At 38.2% G+C, this 23,119-nt stretch overlaps 1 long non-coding RNA gene across 1 annotated transcript; it reads right to left on the bottom strand.

Annotated features, from left to right (window-relative positions):
• Positions 1-7,337: 7,337 nt before the first annotated feature.
• On the bottom strand, positions 7,338-13,022 carry LOC140016242 (uncharacterized). Its single transcript, XR_011822583.1, has 2 exons — positions 9,546-13,022; positions 7,338-7,538 (listed from the first exon to the last, which is right to left on the bottom strand). It is a non-coding gene; the product is annotated as an uncharacterized lncRNA (long non-coding RNA).
• Positions 13,023-23,119: the final 10,097 nt, after the last annotated feature.

A 23,119-nucleotide genomic window follows, 5' to 3' on the forward strand; every position in this document is an offset into this window, starting at 1 on the left:
GAAATGAACGAATGAATGTCAATGCAAACGAGGGTTTTACTTACCAAAAATGCATTTTAAATGATTGGAGGAATAAGGGGAATGACAGGAGAATGAATGAACGAACAAACAAATGAATGGCTCCCTGTGAGCCGTATCCTTTTAATGAATGTGTTTATCGCTTTATTTTGTATTTGTATCTTGAATTATTGGTTATATGTAATGAATGCATTGAACCTCTTGTTGCCTATGTGTTCGGAACCTCACTGAGCTTTTACCTCACCCCTTTGGTTTTGTTTTCCTTAACAGGGGGATGCGAGCAAGGACGAGAGCCCAGTGTAGATTAGCCTAGTCTAGTTTTTTTTTGTTTTGTAATGGTTCTCGTCCTAGTGCTTGGCACGGGTTGGATGAATGATGAATTGGAAACTTTTGTATATTCGATAATTGTACTTCCTTTTGAGATAGAAATGTATATAAGTTTCGCTTTAAGTTTTGGATTGTTATTTCGTTTGATCTTGTGGTTTTATTTCGGATTTGATTGAGGTTCGACTGAGTCCTGGCGAGAGCTGGGCAGGCGGTCCGCCGAACCCTCTAGTTCGCCTTAGGGGGAGGTATGGCTGTCACAGTTGGTATCAGAGCCTGCTTCGCGTGGTCTCTGCGCGAAGTGAGCCTGGGCTAAGTGATGAATAAGTATGAAGGACTAAGTGCTTGTTCAAGCATATGCTATGAACCCTGAAGTGTTATAGGTCTTAAATCTTTCTCATGGCATCTAAGGACCATAGATAGGTATGTCGGGTAGGAATTTCGATTTGTAGATGGTTTACTCTTGGGACTGGCTAGCTCGAGATGTGAACTGTTTTATTTCGGATTCTCGTGCCCGAGTACTCTGGAGTTGAGGCGATGCTAGCTAATAGGTACTTAAGACTTGTATTTTGGAACATGAACAGGCTTTGTTCGGCTAGAATAAGTATAAGAGGTTAACGGACATCTAGTGAATAGAAAGTGACGTGAGAGACCGGATGGGGTTATTCTAACTGGGCGTGGGACGATATATCCCGTTTCTTTTGATTCGCCCGTATATTGTCACTATATGCCGTCAGTTGTGTATTTGTGTATATGAATATCTGCCTGACTTGAGACGTATTTGTATATTTGATTATTTGTTTCCTTGATATGTTTATGTTGTGTGTTATGTGTGTATATGTTTATTTGGGTATTTGGCGCCCTAAATTTTAGTTATTTTAGTCACCTTATTGCGTTTATTCATTAAATTATTTTTTTTAAAAAAAAAGAGAGAGGGGAAAATATATATGGAGGGAAGACGTAGTTGAGGACGAGGTCGTGGCCGTGGGATTGAGCGAGCCCAGGAGCCAAGAGAAGAAAGGGAAATTAGAGTTGAACAAGAGCAAGGACCAAGGGTCGAAGCCGGTGACCAAATGGCGACGGCAATGCAACAGATGACGAATATTTTGGCACGACTGGTGGATCAACAAGGCCAAATGGCCGTGAATCAACCGCAGAACCCTGAAATTGGAGAAGACAAGGCTCTTGAAAGGTTCCAGAAGTTTGCTCCTCCGAAATTCCTTGGGGGGCCCGATCCGGACGTAGCTGAACAATGGGTAGAAACCATGGTTAACATCTTCACAGCTCTAAACTACACTGAACAAAGGCAAGTGAACTTTGCAGTGTTCCAACTTGAAGGATCGGCCCGAGCATGGTGGAACGTGATTAGAGCAAAGTGGGAAAGAGAACAGACCATATGGACATGGGCGAATTTCATAAGGGAATTTAACGAGAAATACCTCCCTCCTTTAGTCCAAGAAAGGAGAAAGGAGGAGTTTATTGGGTTACGCCAGGGAACGCTAAGTGTGGCCGAATATGAAACGAAATTTACAAGACTATCCAAGTTTGCTTCTGAATTGGTGGCCACAGAGCGGGGAAGAGTAAGATGGTTCATACAGGGATTAAATTTGGAAATCCAAGAAGCATTAGCTGCGGTACAAGTGAATACGTTTACGGAGGCTCTTGAGAAAACTCAACGAATTGAGAATGCAAAGGCACAAGTAAAAGCCTCCCAACTCGAAAAAGAGGTGCATCTGGTAATGTATCTGAGGAACTGAGTGAATTGATAGCACCTCCTAAAGTGCAAAAGGTGAACTCTTTACCCCGCCACCATGGACCTTAGGGGCGTTAGATGAACGATCTACAAAAAGAAGTCAAGTAGGCCATGGGGAGATTTCTCAAAAAAGCCAACAAGTGGCTTCTTCCTTGACTCGTGGCTACTGTGGAAAGGTGTGAGGCCCCAGTCAGTTCTTAAGTTTGATATTAGGGTTTTCATTATTTTGTGCGGTTAATTGGGGTTTTAGGGTTAAGAAGGAAACCCTAATCTCGGTTAAGATTGAAAACCCTAACTTTGCTTATGATTAAACCCTAGTTTATGTGTTATTTGTAGGTTCAAGTTATAGTTCATGTTTGGTATTCTAGTGTGTGTTTTGGCACAAATTAAAATAGGATTCGTTTTAGTTTACAAAGGTTTAACAAGTTTGAAATGGTTAGCAAACCTTAGATTAGTAAACCTTTAGTGTTATAATTTATTAAAAATCTTAAGTTGGGTTTAAAAACCCTAATTTTGCCAATGTTATAAAAGTTGTTGTTTGATTATTTTATTATGGAGAAAGAATGTTTAAGTATAGGTGATTAAAATAAGAAAGTGATTAGTGAAGTAATTAAGTGTGATTACATGTTTTGAACTAGTTTATGTTATCATCTATGGAGTTAATTGAAAGAGTTCAAAATGTTTGAGGGCAAGAGTAGAACAAAAACTAAGTTGAAGTGCAAGGGTTAAAAAGCAAATAGAGCACTTTTATGTGATTGGTGGAGAGAGTAAATATCTTCCTACACTTTGACTAGCTTATATATATCATAGACTTGCAAGTTATCATAAGAAAACAAAACAAATTAAGAAGGAAAAGAGAGAGGGAGAGTGCCGACCAAGGAGGAAAGAAAAGAGAGGAAACTTGCTTCAAAATTCTGCAATTTATAGCTTCCATCTTGCCTTTGGAGCTTGAGGGAACAACTTAGGAACTTGATTGTTGAAGTTTGATCATCTACCAAACCTATTTGAAGGTAAATTGTGACGACCCCACTTCTCCCAAGGGCGAACCCAAGGGTATCGGCGGGCCGCCTGCCTAGCTCGCGCCAGGACTCAAAACTTAAAGTTCGAAAGAGCACTAAAAACAATATATACAATCCCAAAAGAGTTATAATTACATTCTCCAAAAGTATCGAGTCAAACCACCAAAACAAAAACAAACATCCTAACTGTTCAACTATTACAAGCCAATCTAACTATACTAGTATACGAGCCAAAAGTCCCCGCGTCGGCCCCTGCTAAGGAAAACAAAAGGAATGGGGTAAGCTATATGCTTAGTAAGTAAACAGGGGCGAAAGCATAAATTTCACGTAACAGTTACACAATAAGAGTAAAGCAAAAGCAGAAAAGTAACATCACATAATAAGGATACAGGTGGCTCCAAAGCCAACTCATGTGCCATGCGTGATCTCCTGCCGACACTCCGTCGACCACAAATAATAGTCCGTAGAACTTCACTTGTACACCCACCGACACCTTATCACCCTCACTGGCCAGTCACCTCACAAACTTGCCCGGACGAACGAAATCACAAACTTGAGCTTGAGTCACAAGCTCGGGTCACAAACTTGGTCACCTTCTCGGTGAACCGGATTCACAAAATTGGTTCATAACATGAACCTACAAACTTGGTGACCTCAGACTAAGTTGGACTGCCTTCGACCAAGCCCTAACCGGCTCAAATAGTCCAACCAGGTCAAGAGTTCGCCCCAAACTCACAAACTTCACAAAATTATTCAAAATCACAAACTTTGCAAACTTCACAAACTTTATTCGAAAGTCGCCCCGAGCCACAAGCTCAAGGGTTTTGGTTCCAAAAGGTTCATATACATATGCCAAGTACAATTATACATTCAAATTAGGGTTTAGGTCGAGTGCGATAAAGTACACCCTCGCCTAAGTGCCCTTTTCACATATCTCAAACACATAGCAAAGAAAACACACCAAACCGGCCTGAATACTTACCCAGAAACTGAAATAGCAAAAGTACGAAGTCGGATCGAAATGAACAGCTAGTAGTGGGCCCCACCAGTTCCGCCCAGCTCACCACCGTCTGAAATAGAAGATTGTGTCACATAATATCACAAACGACTACTATCATGCCTAAAACAAGCAAAACGGCAAAAACGGCACGCGCGCACGTAAATATGACGAACGGAAACGGAGACGGCCGTTAGCGGAAACGGCAGATTTGACACTCGTTTCTAGTTTACTCCTAAGTTGAGATACGAATATCGGATTAAGGCGTATGAGACGCCATATCGAAGCTTAAAGGATGAACAACAACTGTTATGAAGACATCCAGAACTGAAACTGGAGGCTTTAGTCCCAAATGAACCTAACACAATCACTTACGAAATCTGGCCAATGCACAAATGGTCAGTTTTGAGTGCAAACTATTTTCTATGCTACACATGGTCAAAAGAGCTGAAAATTGGCAGTTAGATAGTTCATTCAAAATGGAACAACTTTCATGAAGGTCGGCAATCCAAATTCGGAACGGAAATTGGTCATCAGGACCAAAACAGATTTCTGGTCATTTTCACGGGCAGGCCTTGTTTGCTCGGCAATATCTCAGGTTTTATAAATCCGATTCATGAAATTCCAAGGGCGTTAGAAAGCTCTGGTATAGGGCTATAAGTTTGGTGTTTTGGTCGGAAGCCCAAACAGCTTGTAACTCAGTCAAATGTGAAGCCAAAGTTCCAGCCATAAACTTTCCAAAAACGTACCAGAATCACAAACCGTATTTGACCTCAATATGCGGTAATGGCACCAAATTCACTACGGTTATCAGATGGGGGTGTAAGACCCACCGTTTCGAAGCTAAGAAATAGGGGTACAACAATGTAGAAGGCCACTCAGTCCAAATCCTAGCACAACTAGGTCAAATATGCAAAATACGAAACCAGAATTACCAAAACAGGTTTGCAAAACACAGAAAACTGTAATCGGTATATCTCAGTCCATACAAGTCCAAATGCCGAAATTCCAAAGGCATAAGTTAGCTAAGACGTCCAGTTACATTTCATCAGAAGACACCAACATCCAAATCCAAACCAATTCCAGTCAAAATGGCCAATTACCAGTACAGTTTTCGCATTCTGTCCAAAGCAGAACAGCTACAGTAATTTCGTCATATCTCATTCTACATCAATCCAAATTACCTGAAATTTTACAGGTACCTCAAACACATCAATACCTACAACTTTTATGTTTTGAGAAAAGTCAAATTCGGCCTCTAACCCTATGATCCAAAACCGGACAGAATTGGGGTTTTATGAACCCTAGCTTTTCATTTTCCAATCCAAATCCATAATTGGTTGCATTTATCCACAATTCACACCCACTAGAGTCATTATAGTCCATTACCATTCATCATACAAGGCCACAACATCCCATTCATATTAAACCAGAAAAATTCCCAATAAAATAAAAACTTCACCAAAACTCTTCAAATCAAGAAATAAATCATATATTCCATCACTCAAGCCACCATTAAGCACAAAAAAACCATCATTAAGTATAGGGGAAAGGTTGAAGCATCACTTACCTAATAACAAGAGAGAGGAAGATGATGGACACCTTAGCTCTTCCAAAAAGCTTCAATAAACCAACCAATATCAGCAAAAGGAAAGATTGTATGGAGTAAAACTAACTTAAACTCTTGATTTGGTGGATTTTGGTCCAATTGGAAGCTTGAAAGTTGAAGAATTTCCTTCTTCTTTGAGAGAGAAAGGGCCGGCCAGCACAAGGAAGAAAATGGTGATTTTTGAGCAATTTTTGGATATTTAATCTTTTGGTCAAAAAAGTCAAGAAAGTGAATAGTAATTCTTAAGTCTTCTCCAATGAAATGGTGACACTTGTCACCACCATTAATGCATTCCTATCCTTTCTTTTCTCTCTCACATCAATCATATCTCACTCTCTACTTATCTCTTAACACCCGATAAATTTTACACAGTATCCGGAATTCAACCTAATTGGCCGAATTTTTCCGAACTTTTCGCACTAGTGTGTCCCACGTCCGATATACGTTCTTAATTTCTCAAAATCTAACCAATACTAGAAAAATCATCTAAAAACTATATTTACTTATAAAAATTATCTGGGGAATTTTCTAATAAAGAAAATGTAGAAAAAAACGGGTTTTCAATCTTAACCGGAACTTAGGGTTTAAATCTTAATCCCTACTTAGGGTTTTCGAAATACTCCCAAAACCAAACGTTACCGCCCAATTAATGAATATATCAACGTAGAACGAACTGGGGCCTCACAAAAATCATCTTCTTTGAAAGTTAAGTTTTGGGGTTTTTAATCTTTGAGCTATGGAAGTGATGTATTTTATTGTGATTATGGATTTGTATGGTGGATGTGATGTTTATATTGAAGTTTCATGGTTTAATTATGATGATGATGTTCCTGAAATTTTGATTAAGCTTATGAAAGAATTAGGGTTTCATGCTAAATAAGTTAATTAGCTTTAATTTTGTGCTATGAAGATTGTAGTGGTTGTGTTTGATGATTGGTTTCTTTGGGTTGATGAGTTGGTGGAAAAAAACTGATTTGGGTTAATAAACCCTAGGCTTTCTTAGGTTAGTTTAGCTTGGCTAATGTTTAGTTGGTTAGGATTTGGTTAGTTGGGTGTTAGATCAAGTTCCTTAGTGCAAATGAAGTTAGGTTAGGGATTATGGTTCGTGTTTGGTAATTTTGTGGTAAAATAAGGAGAGAATTTCAGACCATTAATAGACCTTTTAGAAGCTGGTATATGTGTGTTTCATTGGTAGGAATTTGGTTGGAAACTTGTATAAGAACCATAGAAACGGACCGTGCGGTTGCGGCGCGCAAAACCGGCAAATCTTGAAAACTTGGGCAGTTCAGCATCCGAACTTTGGCTTCACTTTTCTTGATGTTACGTATGGATTCAGAAGTTCCTCAAAACATGAAAGTTGTAGCCTCATATGTCCTGAATATGCCTGTAAAATTTCAGGTCAAACGGATTAGTGTATCCTGAGTTATAGACAAAACACTCATGCCTGTTTTGAACATTAGTTTGTGCTGCGTTTTGAAGTCAGCCTCTGACCGTGCATTTTTCCGTTTTGATCCCGTACGATCTGTGTGACAGCCCCACCTCTCCCTAGGGCGTACCCCAGGGTTCGGCGGGTCGCCTGCCCAGCTCTCGCCGGGACTCAGTCGTTCACTACAATCCTTAAATGAATTACAATATAAATCTCAAATATACATCACATGGTCCACAAACATACATCTAAGTCTCCAATAATTACATGTCATAAGCGAAGCGGAAACGATTCTCAACTATACATAAAATGATTCCAAATCCAAATTATATAAGATATATGCCATCCAGTCACGTGAACAAGTACTACAAGTCCTTCCTTCGCCACGAGCCCTGTGGAGGGGAATAAAATATTTTTGGGGTGAGCTAGAAGCTCAGCGAGTAACCATTAAAATCAGTAATCAAATCGGTTTCACAATAGTTCATTTCAATGATGTCATAAATCAAATGATAAGTCCAGAAACAATTACAACATTTACAATACATTAAAATGGAGTATCAATAATTCAAGGAACATTTACAATGGAAAGCGATAGTAACATTCATTAAAAGGATACGGGCTCACATGGAGCTATTCGTTTGTTCGTTCGTTCCCCTGACATTTCCCCTTATTCCTCCAATCGTTTGAAAATACATTTTTTGTAAGTAGAATCCCTCGTTCATCCTTTTGTTCGTTCATCCCCTTTTCCGGACGTTTACCGGACTGTCGCGCCCCACTTTTTGATAATGGTGTGATGTGTGAGAGTGTATGTGAACGTGTGTGAAAAATGACAATAAAAGGCCGTGGGACTTGAAAATGCGATGGTTTGGCCAAATAAAGTTCAAAAAGGGTTTTTAGATGAAAAATGGAGTCGCCACTTGGTACGGAGTTAGGGTGTACCAAGTCACCCAAAAATGATTTTTGTTTTTGAATGAAAAAGTAAACAAACCCTTTTTGAAAACATTTAGGTCTACGTAACCAAAGAAAGGGATCGGGGGTCACGTTTGATAAGGGAGAAGGCAAAGGCAAAGCCTAAGGCACTCCCTTACCCTAGCCAAAGCTAGTTGCGTGACATAGCCCCACTTTTCCTAATTTTTCTACCCAAGGTATGTATCGCATGTTGGATGAACTATATGAATGCACAAACCTAGACCTAGGGGGACATGGGGGGTAAAATTTCTCTCCAAAACTCGAGTGATGCCAATCACATTAATTGTGAAGCCCAATAATGATCCTTTGGAGAGGTCACACATAATCCTAAATGACGTAAAAATGAGTGAAATGAGTGCATGCCATGTGAAAATGTGAGTTTGTGTGAAGTGAAAAAGTGATAAAAACAAGAGTGTGTAAGTGGAAGTGTGCAAATGGATGTACAAGATAAGGTGAGTAAAGTAATAATGTAAAAATATATGTGAGATAACATAAAGTGCATGTGTGCGAGTGATATTATAAAGTGTAAGTAGTTGAGTGAAAACGTGCAAAATTAGAGTAGTGTGAAGTGAGAATGTGGAAAAAGGGTTAGAATATAAAGTAGAAGTGTATGTGATAACGAATGAGTAAAATGCATGAATCCTATAGGAATGCATCAAGACGGGAACGGGGAGTCCTAACTTTGTGACTTTAATTTTCCCTTTGATTAGAAGGGAGAACTAGCGTGCTAAGGCTATTTTGTAGCCACACTCACTCGTTTCCCTTATCGAAAGGGGACTCTTCAAGCAAATGTACCCTATAACTAGCATGAGGATGGAAAAAGCCTAAAATGAGGGGAAAAGGATTGGAGGAGCATGCCAAATGATAAAAACTAAGAAAAATGCATGAAATGTAGTGAACATGCAAGTATGCACTAATGAAAAGGGGATGGCCTATTGGGTCTAGCGTTGGACTAGCCCTTTCTATGAATGAGCCACAACTAGCGTTGGACTAGTGTGGTGACGTACATTCATCCATGGCTATAGAAAGCAAGTAGACATGCCAAACACTCATAAACACGTAGCACGTAACACTTAGCATGCACGACTAAATGCAAAAGCCCTAAGAAAGCGGTAGCACATAGAACACAAGCATACATATCACACCAAGCAAATAAAGCAAAGAAAGCCCTATCTATTACATTAGGGAGACCCTACTACAATCTAAAAGGGGGAAAATGAATAAAATAATTAAATCCCTAACTATTACAACTTTGGCATTCAAGTGCCTTTCGAATGATCAAAATTGAACTAAAAAGAAATATACAAACTAAAGTCAATGAATAATAATAATAATAATAAAAACATTTAAGAGGCATGCAATTTGAACACATAAAGTCACATAGGGCACGTAGAGTCAAATGTAGTAAGAAATAAGGGATTAGGGTGTACCTCCCTTGAATTGGGGCTCCAATGGAGTAAAACCACTTATTTACCCTCCAAAATAAAAGAAATGGTCAAGGTACCAATTTATTTGGCAAATAATCATGAAATTGAAGCATTTAAATCATGTAAACCCCCTACATTCAATTACAAATTAAATCAAGCGAGGACTTGATTGCAAGAATTAACAAAGCTTTGGGGGTTCAATTACAATTATCACAAAGATTCAAGGTCACAAATAAAGAAAAATAAAGTTGAGGGACCTATTTACAATTAAACTAGGAACCCAATGGAAAGAAATGGAAAGTTTCTAGGGCCACTGTATAGTTAAGGAAAAATCCAGGGACTGATTCGCAAATGCATTTTTTTGGTTTCTTAATGGATCAGGCCACTTGGGCCATTTCTTATTTGTTGGGGCCGAAAGTCACTTGGCCCAATCGAAACCCAAGCAAAACTGATGGGCTAGCCTCATTGTTTTTGCCAATTGAACCCAATTAAACCCCAAATAAAGCCCAAGCAAAAGTATTAGATACCAGTCTCCTAAGCCCAAATCAAAATCCAGAAAAATAAGTCATTAATCCACTTGTCAAACCCAAACAATAAGTCCAAACCAAACCTAATTTTATTTAATAAAACCCAACTAAAAAAAAACTTGCTAACCTCTGATTATGCATCAAGTCGCAACATTAATCTATCCAGAAATCACATACAATATGCAAACAGAGGATTAAGCTTAAGAGGGGGAAATTAGTTTGATTTTTTTTAGATTTCTTGGCCACAATGAAATGAGACAGAAAATGAGGGATTAAATCAGAAACTTGTGCTTCAGGCCTCGCAGAAGCTTTCTTTTTTTGATGCAAATGAGAAGGAAAAGTTTCTGCAACTTTATTCTTCCAGTGTCATGCCAAACGTAAGCAATACAGGCCAAACAAACAGCATTCTTTCACTGAAAACAATCAACTGTGCATTCTATCATTAAGTCCCAATACTATACCCTGCATTCCCAATGATTTTTGCAGCCCAGATTACGCACAAAGGACGCCAAAAGAAACAACCATGAACACTTCACAAATTCGTCAACTAGTCCCACAGAAACTTTAACCCAACAAGAAACCATGCAAATGTTGTGAGATTAATGACTCGAAATTCCCTCTCCCCACTATATTAGCCAGGAAGAAAAGGCATCTTTCAGTCATGGATTCCAAACAAAGCTCTGAAACTTGAAGAGATAAATAAAATGACATTGCAGTGGTCAAACACATGGTTCAAAATCCCTCCCAAGAACATGCAACCCAGGCTAGGACTTTATCTTATTCATTTATTTCCTGGAACATAGCAGGCCATCAAAACAGAAACTTCTATATTGTTGTCGTTATCATATCGTAAACCAAGGAGGAACCGCGCATTGTTTGAAACAAACGGTTAAACCTCCGACTCTAGCATCATTCTCTTTCTCTCACGGCAGGCATCCTAACACTAAACCGCACCCTGGGAGCACATTCTAGGGGCAGCACCAAACAATGCAAGCAAACAGCCAAAATACAGAATACAGAAAGGAGAAAGAAACAGAAAGTTTCATGAACTGCCTCAGATATGCATAAAACAAAAATTTTCCAGATTGTTTTCTTTGGCTGAAACCTTCGCAGAGGGTTTTTATCAAACAGGCCAAGGTCATTAACAACATTGAATTGATTCATCAATTTGCTCAATAACAAAAGCCAGCATTTACAACAACCCAATTAGTTGTCTGATAGACAAGGCCCGACACATTAGAAAGAGATGAAAGAATTTTTATTGGGAATTTTGAATTCATGCAACCGAAAACGGCAACGGAATAATTGCGAGAAAACAGCAATGGAAAAATGGAAGACAGCAATCATGATAAAAAGCCCAGGGGCCAAACAAAATGTCACAAGATTCATGCCTTTAAATCAGGTTCATGCAAAAAGGAAATTTAAGAAAACGAAACTCTTCGAACTTTACTTTTTCATGAGAATCAATTATTCGGACAGGCATGGAAATTCACTGACCATTTGTTTTCCCCCACTCGCAAATGCAGATAAACTACCTTTCAATTAAATTTTCAAACAAGTACTTCATCGAATAGGAAACAGGCATTAAAATTTCACCAGATTTTTGTTCGAATTGAAGTGTGACTAAGCCCCAAAAATTTGTCAAAAACCCAGGAAGTTCAGTCCAATCAAGCACGTAGAACATGTATGTTCAAAATTGTGGACAATCCGTGGGCAATTTGCAATACACAATTCCTGGTTCTGAGAATCTTAAGGGCCTAAACTTGAACAAGCAAAGGAAATAAAATCTGTTCAGGTTGTTGCAACAAAGAATGCAAGGAGACAGCCATAGGTGCACATAAACACACGAGAGAAAACAAAATGGACACAGCAAGCAACAAAACATTTTCTGCAATTCTGATGCAGAACTCTTATGCAAATCTTTAAATACAAAACCAGCTAACCCATCACTCAGCATCCCTTAACAAACTGTACACTTCAATAATCACGGCCCAAACATGAAACATCAAGTTTTGTTTCCCATATACAAACATCAGGTACTGAATCGTACGAAAACTCCAAACAGTGGGCTGTTTTACAAAGTGCAGCAAAATCATTTTCAAGCAGGACTTTCGGTTAGGGATTTTATCAAACACTAAATGGGCATGGAAATTTCAGCAATTCCTTACTCAGATGAGGTCTCGGTTGACCCCAAAACTAACAGAAAAAAACCAGAAATTTCAACTCAATTAATACCTATGCCACGTACAATCAGACAATCGTGAACAGCTAACATCCAAATTTGCCACCCCAATCCACAATAGACATGCTTTGAGAGAACTACTGAAAACGTAAAAGAAAGGAGCAACTTACAGGGTTCTCCCAGTGAGCCTCGCTGCCGGTGATGGTGGCCTCTGGTGAGATTGCGGTGGCGAGCAGAGGCGGTTCCAGTGGGCGGCGGTAGCAAATTCCGGTTGCAGCAGCGGCAACAGCAACTCCTCGGATGAACCTTCCTTGCTCGATTTTTCATCGCAGCTTTGCGCCTCTGCTTTGGTTCCTCCGTTTCTTCTTCAATTTCCCCCCCGCCGCCTCCTCTGTTTTTCCTTTTCTTGATTCTCTGTTTCAGCCGGAACATTTTTCTGATTCCTCACTGCCCTTAATTTTCCTCTTTAGCTCTATCTGTCCGCCGCCCTTCCACTTCTTCCCCTATTTTTTCACTCAGCCGAACCCCCCTTTTCTTGCTTCTGTTTCCCTCTCTGTTTCTTTTCCTCTTTTTCCGTCCCTCTTCCTCTGTTTGTCGTTGTTTTCTCAAACCTCACCCTCCGCTGTTTTTTCCTTGCTTGGCCGAAGCCATCCACCCTCTCTTTTTCTCTTTCATTGCTGCCTGCCGAAGCTTTTCCCTCTGCTTTCCTTCTGCTCTGTTTTTCTTTTTGTTTTTTCCTTTTCTTTTCTTTTGTTTCTGGCTCCCCCCATGACGAAAACCTCCCGTACGTTCTTTCTTGCGGCTGTCTTCATTTTAAAGGCACCCCCCAAAGAAAACCAAACCTAAGATGAAAGGCCAAGATTTTTAACTCTAGAACAGGCTTAGGTGTCTTGTTCTTGTCCCTTTGATTTTTTTATTCCTTTTTCTTTTCTTTCTTTTTCCTTTTTCCCCTTTTTCAAATATTTGGTGCAAAAACTCTTAATTCAATTAAAGCAAGACAAAAGACACTAAATAAAATAAAAACCTAGAATCGAAACAAACAAAATAACAATTAAATGGTTAAATGATTAAAGTTTGATTAAACGACTTAAAATGACTTAAAAATAAAAGACTAGAAGTAAATGAAATTAATCAAAAATAAAATAATAGTAAACAAAATACCTTAAAAATTTGGTGTCTACAGTTTGCCCCTCTTTGTCTGAGTTTTGAAAAAACTTGAGACAAAGAAGTAGACACCAAATACTTATTTGTGTTATTCGGCTGTGAACGACCTGAACGATGAACGCTTTAGAAATGGGGACTGACCCCTTTTGACAAAATTTTAAAATGGGATTGACCCAAACAGGAAATTAAAAAAACGGGACTGACCCGAACAAGAAATTTAAAACGGGACTGACCCGAACATGAATTTAAACGGGACTGACCCGAACAGGAAATTTAAACGGGACAGATCCACGGGATAGACCCGGACAGAAATGTAAATGGGATGGACCCACGGGATAGACCCGAACCGAAATGTAAATGGGATAGACCCGAACCGAAATGTAAATGGGATAGACCCAGACAGAAATTTAAATGGGATAGACCCATGGGATAGACCCGAACAGAAATGTAAATGAGATAGACCCAGACAGAAATGTAAATGGGATAGACCCACGGGATAGACCCGGACAGAAATGTAAATGGGATAGACCCATGTTTAACAGCAACGAAAATGAAATGCGCGCTAGTGGGACTGACCCATGTTTAGCGGCAAAGAAAACGGAATGCACACTAGTGGGACTAACCCATGACTAGTGGCGATGAAAATGAAATGCACACTGGCGGGACTAACCTCACGCTCCAGTGGCTGTGAAAATGAAGTGCTCACTGGCGGGACTAACCTCACGCTCCAGTGGCTGTGAAAATGAAATGTCTTGACAATCGGACAGTGGGATCAAACCCGAGCCTGTCGTGATGAACTTGATTTGATTTTTGATTTTTTTGATTTTTGATTTTTTGATTTTTTTGAATTTTTTGATTTTTGATTTTTTTTTTCTTGATTTTTTGAGAGAATCTTTTCAAAATTTGCCCCAGTATGATGAATCGGTCAGTGGGACAACATCTGAGCCTGACGGGGTGTTGACGGTCAGCGGGATAAAACCCGATCCTGCCGAGATTGGCGAGATGAAACCCGGTCCCAACGAAGTAAGCGGTCAGCGGGATAAAACCCGGTGTAGACACCAAATTTTTGAATTAATTTTGTATGTTTGGTTTTAGTGATAATTGGTTGATTTTTGTTTAGACGGTTTTGCATTTTAGTTCATTTTCGTTTGTCTAGCTTTTTTAGGTTTTATTTTATTTTTATTCCCTTTTTAGTTTTTAGTTGTTTTTGTAGTTTTTAATTTATAAGTTTTAGCGTAGATTTTTTTTAGAGAAAAAAAAAGGAGAGAAAAGTGAAAATAAACAAAAAAAAAGGGGGAAAAAGAAAAGGGAAAAATGGTTTAATGCATACTGGCCTATTTTTGAAAAAAAAAAAAGTGAAAGTTTGAAATTTGAAGAAAAAGTTTTTTAGTGTAATAGGCATTATTTACTTTTTGATAAATTTTAATTGTTTTTCAAAGAAAAGAGGAAAAAATATATATTATTATTTCAGGTTACAAGCATTTGTGTTTTTGATTGCATTTTATTGTTATTTCTTTATTGTTATTTTTATTTAAGTAAAGAAAAGAAAAAAAGAAAATGGATGAAAAATGGAAGTTGTAATTTGCTGTTCAATATCAATTTCTGTTATTATAAATTTTTGTTATTATCATTTATTTCATTTTTATTGTTATTAATTTCTGTTTTAATTAGCTGAAAAAAAAAGAAAAAAGGAAAATTGTTGCCGCAGCATAAAAGCTGCGGACTTGCGCCGTTTGCAAAGAAATCTGGGACGGCTCCTTAGCTGCAAATTTTGGAGAGTATAGCTGAGGGTTTAGGAGGGGGGTTCCTGGTATAAATAGCAAAAAGAAAAGGCAGCCGCAGGAGGAAGAAAAGATACGAGAGGTTTGACGGCTGAAAAAAAAATTCTGGAAAAACTAGAGGAACCGGACAGAGTGGGCGGCTGAGAGTTTGAGAGCTTCGTGAGAGAGGGCGAGAGAAGGAGGAAACAACGGCTGGGGTTGAGCAGTGAAGAAAAAGGTCAGCTTTGAGAGAGTGGAGGGGGAAAAAGGATAGAGCAGCAGCCGGAAGAGAAAAATAAGAGAGGGGAGCAAAACAGAAAACCGGGAGCAAGAGTGTGGGAGTAACGACAGGAGGTTCTTGGATGTGAAGGAGAGGGCGAACGAGAGAACGATAGAGAGAGAGCAAAAAGGGAGGATCTTCAAAAAAAAAAAAAAAGAAGAAAACATCAGAAACGAGAAAAGAAAAACCGACAGGCTTGAGAGAGGTCGGCGGCTGCTGGAACAAACGGTAAAAGAAAAGCTCCAGAGAGGGAAAGGGTAGCTGCGGTTGGAGGTTGCAGGAAGACGGCGACTAGGTTTTCATTCATCAAAGTCTCACGTTCCTTTGAGCGTCTAAAAGAATCACTTGAGCCCTTTTCTGGTCATCCCACGTTCCCTTCCTTGATCAAGGTATTGTGTTCACCCTTTTATAGTTGAAAGTTGCTTGTTTTAATTGGTCGTTGGCATCTCTTTGCCGTTTACTGGTTCAGTTTCGGATGCAATATGATTGATAGTTCTTATTTGGGTAATGAAGAATCTGAAGTTTGGGGGCTAATGAAATGAAGGTTCCATTCGGGTTTTTTATGAAAACATACGCATGAGAGGAGCCTCGAGATTCCCAGTAGAAAGTTTGCAGCTTTGATCTTTACATGCTTGTTTCCCTTCATCTTTTTGCTGTCTTTTGTGTCGGATTATGACTTAGTACATACCTGTCACGTAAGGTTGCTAAAAAAACTCAAGGCATCAGGGGTTGAAAAGTTTTTTTTTTGTTGCGAGGAAAGCTTGCTGTCAATGCTTCCTGTATGTCGGTTCTTTGCTTTTTGGTTGGGTGTAAATTTAGAGCTGGGAAGGCCTTGTTAGCCCGTCATCTTGATTACCATTAGGAAGAGCTAAACAGGGTTTTGTCATTCAATTTGCTGTTTAATCTCATGTTGAAAAGAATGCAGATTGCTTGATGTTGCTGTTGTCGCTTTCTTGAATTTTTGTCCAGCTGAGATTCGATGCATAATTTTCTGCTGCAACAAGCTCGAAGCTCTCGGCTTGTTGCAGCAGCATGGACAGACCCTTTCTTTTTTCTTGGTTTCCTGAAGCTTTAGCTTTGCTTAACATGTCTGATCTGCTTGCCATTTGCCTGAGATGTCATGAGAATGGTTGGGAGCTTAGTAGTGGAGGCTTGTAGTTCGCTTGATTTGTAGTTGCTGAAAGGAAAACCTTGCTGCAGTTTTCTTTATTTCTTTTGTTGTCGATCAAAACCAGATTTGCCATCTTAATCCTGCAAACAAAATTTCATGTTTTAATTTGGGTCAATAATTTCTGGTTTGATGAATTTGTTTGTATGATGAAATGGGTTTATTTGCTGCTGAAAAATTGCTGAAGTTTGTATGTTTGAGTCCTTAAAGCATTTGAACCGTAATCAAAAACCTTGCTGGAATTTGAACGAGATCAGGATTGCTGAACCTTTTTGCATAAAATTTTCCAGCATTTGCATGTTTTTCCTTCTATGCTTTGGTTTGTTTGAATGCTGAAGTTGTGTGTTGTGTGGCTTGACTCAAAGTTTGGACATGGGTTTGAGAGAATTTGTCCAAAGTTTGTGTTAGTTTCTTCTGAAATCTGAATGAAGATGAAAATTGCAGCAAACTCTCCCTTTCTGTCTTAGTAGCTTCATCCGCAAATCTGCATGAAAAGTTTAATAAGTTGCGTGGTTTCTTTCCAAGTTCATTGCTCATTGGATTATGGTATTAATATGTGTTGAAGTATTGATTTTGTTTGGGTGAAAAGTTTGGTTAAAGATGGTTTGCTGAAGTCCAAAATTTGCGTTAGAAAAATGCAGCAAGGTTGTTGCAGAAGAAAAGATTCTGCGTATGTTGCATGAGCTGCATGAAAATGTTTTCTGAATTTTGCCTTTTGATCCCCAAGTTCCCCTTTGTTGCACTGTGGCCCAATTATGTTTTAATTTCTTGCAATTAAGTCCTAGAATAATTGCACTTTGACCACCAAGTCCCCTCTTGACTCACTATGGCCCAAGTAATTGGAACACTTAATCAATTCGATCCCTCAAGTTTCTCCATGTTCCACAAAAGCCAAGCATGTTCCAACTTCTTGCAAATGGGTTTTAGAATAATGCATTTTAAGCCATTACTTGACTTTTTCTTTGCCTTTGGACCCCTGAAGCTTTTAAGAATGTTTGATTAAGCTTGAATGCTTGGCTAGTGTTCACATTTGAGTCTTTGGTAGCATTAATGTTTCAATTCAATTGCTTGTTTGCCTTCATTGGTTATCATGTTTTGCTAAGGTGATACTTAATGCAAGAGTTTAAGGGCTTTATGACCAAGTGAGCTTGTGTTTGCCAATTTTCTTTAATTTTCCCCAAATAAATTGGTACCTTGACCATTTCTTTTATTTTGGAGGATAAATAAGTGATTTCACTCCATTTAGAGCATCAATTCAAGGGGGCGGTATAATTTCTTTTATCCCTCTTTGTATCTCTCCTATGTGACTCAACGTGCTAAGTGAATTGCATGTCTACTTTGCTTTCCTAGCTTTTCTTTAATTCCTTTTACTTATGTCATTTACTTTTTGTTTTCATTAAATTATTCTTTTAATGGGGTATGTGTACACCTCTTGGCTTGTAATAGATAGGGCTGTGGCGAGCAATTTGGTCCATTTTCCCTTTCCCCTTTTTGTTTTAGTTAGTGAATGTAATAGGTTCATTAGCTTGGTTGCATGCCTACGTGTTAAGTGTTAATTTGCTTTGTTAGGGCCTTGCATCTAGTCGAGCATGCTAAATGTTATGTGCTATGTGTTTATGAGTGTTTGGCATGTCTACTCGCTTTCCATAGCCATGAATGAATATGATGGATGAATGTACGTTTCCGCTAGTCCAACGCTAGTCGGAATTCATAGAATGGGCTAGTCCAACGCTAGACTCTTAGGGATTTCCCCTCGTTAGTACATGTTTGCATGTTCATTACATGTCATGCATTCTTTTTAGTTTTATCATTTTTGCATGCTCCTCGAACCCCTTTTCCCCTCATTTTAGGATTTTGCATTTCATACTAGTTATAGGGTACACTTGCGTGAGAGTCCCCTCCGATAAGGGAAACGAGCGAGTGTGGCTACTCGATAGCCTTAGCACGCTAGTTTTGCCTTCTAATCAAAGAGAAAATCGAAGTCGAAAAAGTTAGGAGTCATTCCCACACCCGACCTGATGCATTCCTTTAGGTTCATTCATTCTCATTTATCACTTACTCATTTTTTTTCCAATTCACATTTCCTCATCACTTTTCCTTTCCTTATTGTTCAATTTGATTTCTACTTCACAAAATTGCACTTAATTACACCTATATGCACTTATCACTATATTTCATACACTTGCACACAAACACTTGGATTTTTTGATACAATTTCACACATGCACCTTTTCATACACTTGCACACAAACACTTGGATTTTTTATACAATTTCACACGTTCACCTTTTTATACACTTGCACACTTGCACTTTAGCCATCATTTGCATTAATCGACCTCTATAAGGTTTTCCTTTATTGGCCACCACAATTCATGTGGTTGGGACCAAAAACCTTACAAGAGACATTTTAGAATTTAGGTTTGCATTTTTTCCTTCTTTTTGCATTCATGTAGTGCATCCAAATGTAATAAATTCTTTGGTTAAAACAAGAAAATCTTTGATTAAATCATGCAACTAGCCTTGGCTAGGTCAAAGGGGTGCCTTGGATTTTATCCTTGCCTTCCCCTTTGTCAAATGTGACTCCCGAACCTTTTTCATTGGTTTACGTAGATTAGGAGTCGTTTAAAAAGGGTTTCTCACTACTTTTTCCTATTTTTCTTTAAAAATACATTTTTTAGGTGACTTGGTACACCTTAACTCATTACCAAGTGGCGACTCCATATTTAGTTTTAAAAACCCTTTTTAAACTATAATTTTGGGTCAAATCGTCGCATTCTCAAAACCCCATTTAGACCCATTTTTCTTTTAAATCACGATTCATTTTCCAATCACAAAAATACATTTTTAAACCATTCATTTATTTATCAAAAAATGGGGCGCGACAGTTGGCGACTCCACTGGGGACATTCGAGAGTCCGAGCAAATTTGATTTAATCAATCTTTTTCTTCTTTTAATCTTTTCATATATCACATTTGGGTGTTTTAGGGTTGCATTTTTCCTTTTTTAGGATTTTGCATCACTCGCGTCTCAAATTACTCCCTCGCTCACGAATGTATGATTGATTGATTGGATGTATGTTTATCTCGCGCTTGCATTGCATTTGGGGGGGGTGTCACCTTTAGAGCCTCGCGTGGTTCTCAACCCCTTCCCTCAAAATAGGGAGCACTTCATACGTGCACGTTTACTTATTGTTATCCCATTTTATTTTATTTTTCGTGGGCGCTATCCCACACCGCCTTGTAGGATTACGATCGATTGCCTTGGGTAGGCGGCTGGTGTGCACTGCGCCCATAGCGCTACCTAAGGGATCACTCAAGCCACCGATCGAAGGCCTTGGGAGTGATGACCCTTTGCCTTTAGGTCTGAAGGCTTGGGAGCCGAAGCCTTATCGAGTCTAGTTGCATTAGTGAACCCCAGCCTCATGCATCCATGTTAGACTTGCCTAGGGTAGAGTCGACCTTACCCTATTAAGCACATTAGGCACGAGGGAAGGGGTTCCACCCCTTTTATTTGCTTTTATTGTATTTCTTTTATTGCTCCCAATGTGTTATGTGTACTATCAATTGCACTAACCATTCTTTTGTTTTCCTGACTTGCATTCATGTGCCTTAGCAATAAGAGGCCCCTTGGGCACTCTTTTAGTGACTTACCTACTAGATAACTCACATGTTTAAATTTCAGTCATTACACTTAATTTTCAGTAAGTACATTTTTCATTTTTAGACCTTTTTCCCCCGATGCATTATTTATGTCCTTTAGGCCATATTTGTGACATATTTACATCGCTTTAATAAATGGCATCATGCATCCACCTTAGAAGGGAATGCCACATAGGGAATCCTGTTTTAGAAATCAGCCACCCCATGTCTCGGATATATAATCCAATGAGACTTGCACGTTTACCTTTCTCGTACCATCCAAAGGGGTAGTGCACAAGGTAAGGTAGGATCCGATCATTTTTCATAAAGCGATCCTTGGAATATGAGCATCTAATAATCGCTTTTTGGCCATTTTTAAACCTAACTGGTAAAAATCCCTTGCGTAAAGGACATTAATTTGAAGAAATTCACAAATAATTCCTTATCATTGAGACAGTTAATAAACTGAGGCCAAATCGTGATTTTAGAAGGCTCATAGACTAATTTTTTGAAACCACCAATGGCCGAACGATTCAATCGATCCATTTTGTCAATTCCTAATCAATTTTGAATAAATTCATTCATTTGACCAATTTACCCTTTTTAGGGTCATTCGGTCAATTTTTGAATAAATCAATTTCATTCAATTCATTTGACCAATTTACCCTTTTAGGGTGATTTGGTCGATTTTTGCATAAATCATCAATCTCCATTTTATTCATTGGACCAATTTACTCATTTCTTAGGTCAATTCAATCAATTTTGAATAAGTCATCCGATTTCATTTGACTAGTTTACCCTTTTTAGGGTGATCTAGTCAATTTTGAATCAATCATTCGATCCATTGGACCGATTTGCCTAGTTTTAGGGCGAGTTGGTCAAATCATCATTTCACTCGATCTGTTTGATCAATTGACTTCATTCAATTCATTTGATTAGTTTAATTCATTCTTAGGGTTATTCATTCAATTTTGAATAAATGCATTTGACCATTTTACCCTTTTTGAAGGCGATTCGGTCGATTTTTGAATAAATCATCCATTTTATCCAATCCATTTTGTCAATTCATTCATCATTTGACCAATTCATTCATTTGACCAATTTACCCTTTTTAGGGTCATCAGGTCGATTTTTGAAAAATCATCCATTCATTTGACCAATTTACCCTTTTTAGGGTCATCCGGTCAATTTTTGAAAAATCATTCATTCATTTGACCAATTTACCCTTTTTAGGGTCATCCAGCCGATCTTTGGATAAGTCATCAATTCATTGGACCAATTTACCCTTTTAGGGTGATTTGGTCGATTTTTGCATAAGTTATCAATCTCCATTTCATTCATTTGGCTAATTCACCCATTGGTAGGGAAATCGAACCAATTTTGAATAAATCAAGTTTTCATTTAGTCCATTTGTCTAATCTACCCTTTTTTAGGGTGATTCGATCAATTTTTGAATAAATCAATTTCATTCAATTCATCTGACCAATTTACCCTTTCTAGGGTTATTCGGTCAATTTTTGAATAAATCAATTTCATTCAATTCATCTGACCAATTTACCCTTTTTAGGGTCGTTCGGTCAATTCATCAATTTCATTCAATTCATTTGACCAATTTACCCTTTTTAGGGTCATACGGTCGATTTTGAATAAATCATCATTTCACTCAATGCGTTTGATCAATTGATTTCATTTAGTTCATTTGATTCATTTAATTCATTTTTTAGGGTTATCCATTCGATTTTGAATAAATAATCAAATTTCATTCAATGCATTTGACCATTTTACCCTTCTTAAGGTAATCTAGTCAATTTTTGAATAAACCATCAATTTCATCCTATGCATTTGACCAGATTTCCCTCTCTTAGGGTTTCGGTCTAAGGTTCACTGAATGACCTAGTCTAAACATTGCAATCTCTTTTACACGTCATTTTTTGTGTCAATCAAGGCAAGCAATCCATTCGGACTTTGTCCTAATTTTTAGGACAAATGTGTCTTTTCACTCCAATTGGAGGCCAAATTTTTCAAATCATTTTTTTTCACCCAATCAACTGATCGGATTCATCAGGTATTGTATGGTGCCTACCCTAGAGGATTGCATTTTCATGCTAGGCCTACCTTTGGCACAAAAAGGGTTCCCCCATAGGACATGCATACCGATTTTGCAGTCTTGTTTACTAACTCGGGTTATTTTTCTTTTGTTTTTCCCCCTCCCCTGCATTCATAAGAAATGTTTCAATAAGGCAAAAATATTTTTCTACATTTGATAACATTTCTGATCTAATAAAGTGTGAAAATTACAAGTATTATTTGATTCTTGGGCAGATCCTACAATGGAAACGTAAAAGATCCATCTGAAAGTTCTAGACTAAGAGCTTCTAAGAGATTTCATAATTGTTTTTCAAAGAAGACTCTGTATATTGGATTTGTTAATACATTCTTGTTCCCAAAAGAGGCAGAAATGTGTATATGGGGAGTTCTTAGAAGTTTTTCTCTTCTCATTTGTATTATAATTGAATGAGCATTTTGTTTCAAACTCTTTCAGCAATAAAATTTTTGGACAATTATTGTTTTGTATATCCATGTACATTTCATTCTTTTTGCTCATTGGAAATTTCATGATGAATTTTAAGAAAATAAGACTAAATTGAGATTTCCTCAACCTCCAGTCTGAAAATTCACAAGTGTATGCTTTCTAAAATTCTTGCGTACACTAGATTGGTGATCCGAGCTATCCAATAAGAGTGCTCAAAGTTAAAAGAAGTCACTCAAAAGACCCAATGAGATACCTTTTTTTCCTTTACTGTACAATTCATATTTTGCCCACTCCTATTGACCCCAAAATAAAATCAGTCACAT

The sequence above is a fragment of the Coffea arabica genome, chromosome 10c (assembly GCF_036785885.1).
Source record: "Coffea arabica cultivar ET-39 chromosome 10c, Coffea Arabica ET-39 HiFi, whole genome shotgun sequence".
Lineage (NCBI taxonomy): Eukaryota > Viridiplantae > Streptophyta > Magnoliopsida > Gentianales > Rubiaceae > Coffea > Coffea arabica.